Consider the following 3076-nt stretch of genomic DNA (forward strand, 5'->3'; position numbering starts at 1 on the left):
TATAGTCTGGCTATAGGGTGAATGCACCAATTTGTAAGTCGCTCTGGATAAGAGCGTCTGCTAAATGACGTAAATGTGCCCTTGAGCAAGGCACTTAACCCTAATTGCTCCTGTAAGTCGCTCTGGATAAGAGCGTCTGCTAAATGACTAAAATGTAAAAATGTATAGTCCATGTAGCCTACAGGTTTCAGACCTAAACACTATAGTCCATGTATCCTACAGGTTTCAGACTGCTATGGACCTAAACACTATAGTCCATGTAGCCTACAGGTTTCAGACTGCTATGGACCAAAACACTATAGTCCATGTAGCCTACAGGTTTCAGACCTAAACACTATAGTTCATGTAGCCTACAGGTTTCAGACTGCTATGGACCTAAACACTATAGTCCATGTAGCCTACAGGTTTCAGACCTAATCACTATAGTCTATGTAGCCTACAGGTTTCAGACCTAAATACTATAGTCCATGTAGCCTACAGGTTTCAGACTGCTATGGACCTAAACACTATAGTCCATGTAGCCTACAGGTTTCAGACCTAAACACTATAGTCCATGTAGCCTACAGGTTTCAGACCTAAACACTATAGTCCATGTAGCCTACAGGTTTCAGACCTAAACACTATATTCCATGTAGCCTACATGTTTCAGAAATAAACACTATAGTCCATGTAGCCTACAGGTTTCATACCTAAAAACTATATTCCATGTAGCCTACATGTTTCAGACATAAACATTATAGTCCATGTTGCCTACAGGTTTCAGACCTAAACATTATAGTCCATGTAGCCTACAGGTTTCAGACTGCTATGGACCTAAACACTATAGTCCATGTAGCCTACAGGTTTCAGACCTAACATTATAGTCCATTTAGCCTACAAGTTTCAGACATAAACATTATATTCCATGTAGCCTACAGGTTTCAGACCTAAACACTATAGTCCATGTAGCCTACAGGTTTCAGACCTAAACACTATAGTCCATGTAGCCTACAGGTTTCAGACCTAAACACTATAGTCCATGTAGCCTACAGGTTTCAGACCTAAACACTATAGTCCATGTAGCCGACAGGTTTCAGACCTAAGCACTATAGTCCATGTAGCCTACAGGTTTCAGACCTAAACATTATAGTCCATGTAGCCTACAGGTTTCAAACTGCTATGGACCTAAACACTATAGTCCATGTAGCCTACAGGTTTCAGACCTAAACACTATAGTCCATGTAGCCTACAGGTTTCAGACCTAAACACTATAGTCCATGTAGCCTACAGGTTTCAGACTGCTATGGACCTAAACAATATAGTCCATGTAGTCTACAGGTTTCAGACCTAAACACTATAGTCCATGTAGCCTACAGGTTTCAGACCTAAACACTATAGTCCATGTAGCCTACAGGTTTCAGACCTAAACACTATAGTCCATGTAGCCTACAGGTTTCAGACCTAAACATTATAGTCCATGTAGCCTACAGGTTTCAAACTGCTATGGACCTAAACACTATAGTCCATGTAGCCTACAGGTTTCAGACCTAAACACTATAGTCCATGTAGCCTACAGGTTTCAGACCTAAACACTATAGTCCATGTAGCCTACAGGTTTCAGACTGCTATGGACCTAAACAATATAGTCCATGTAGTCTACAGGTTTCAGACCTAAACACTATAGTCCATGTAGCCTACAGGTTTCAGACCTAAACACTATAGTCCATGTAGCCTACAGGTTTCAGAACTAAACACTATAGTCCATGTAGCCTACAGGTTTCAGACTGCTATGGACCTAAACACAAAAGTCCATGTAGCCTACAAGTTTCAGAACTAAACACTATAGTCCATGTAGCCTACAGGTTTCAGACCTAAACACTATAGTCCATGTAGCCTACAGGTTTCAGACCTAAACACTATAGTCCATGTAGCCTACAGGTTTCAGACCTAAACACTATAGTCCATGTAGCCTACAGGTTTCAGACTGCTATGGACCTAAACACTATAGTCCATGTAGCCTACAGGTTTCAGACTGCTATGGACCTCAACACTATAGTCCATTTAGCAACCAGGTTTCAGACCTAAACACTATAGTCCATGTAGTCTACACGTTTCAGAACTAAACACTATAGTCCATGTAGCCTACAGGTTTCATACCTAAACACTATAGTCCATGTAGCCTACAGGTTTCAGACCTAAACACTATAGTCCATGTAGCCTACAGGTTTCAGACCTAAACACTATAGTCCATGTAGCCTACAGGTTTCAGACTGCTATGGACTTAAACACTATAGTCCATGTAGCCTACAGGTTTCAGACCTAAACACTATAGTCCATGTAACCTACAGGTTTCAGACTGCTATGGACATCAACACTATATTCCGTGTAGCCTACAGGTTTCAGACCTAAACACTATATTCCATTTAGCCTACAGGTTTCAGAACTAAACACTATATTCCATGTAACCTACAGGTTTCAGACTGCTATGGACATCAACACTATATTCCGTGTAGCCTACAGGTTTCAGACCTAAACACTATATTCCATGTAGCCTACAGGTTTCAGACCTAAACACTATATTCCATGTATCCTACAGGTTTCAGACTGCTATGGACCTAAACACTATAGTCCATGTAGCCTACAGGTTTCAGAACTAAACACTATAGTCCATGTAGCCTACAGGTTTCAGACCTAAACACTATAGTCCATGTAGCCTACAGGTTTCAGACCTAAACACTATAGTCCATGTAGTCTACAGGTTTCAGACCTAACAGTATAGTCCATGTAGCCTACAGGTTTCAGACCTAAACACTATAGTCCATGTAGCCTACAGGTTTCATTCCTAAACACTATAGTCCATGTAGCCTACAGGTTTCAGACCTAAACACTATAGTCCATGTAGCCTACAGGTTTCAGACCTAAACACTATAGCCCATGTAAACTACAGGTTTCATATTACGATGGACATAAACTCAGTAGGCCATGTATCCTACAGGTTTTAGACAACTATGGAACTTTTTGAATGAACTGTAAGTTTTGTTTGAAATTACGGGATTGTTCTCCTAACTTTTACACCAAAACATGCTAAAAACGTTCT

This window comes from Coregonus lavaretus, assembly GCF_964263955.1.
Source record: "Coregonus lavaretus genome assembly, chromosome: 20".
Taxonomy (NCBI): domain Eukaryota; kingdom Metazoa; phylum Chordata; class Actinopteri; order Salmoniformes; family Salmonidae; genus Coregonus; species Coregonus lavaretus.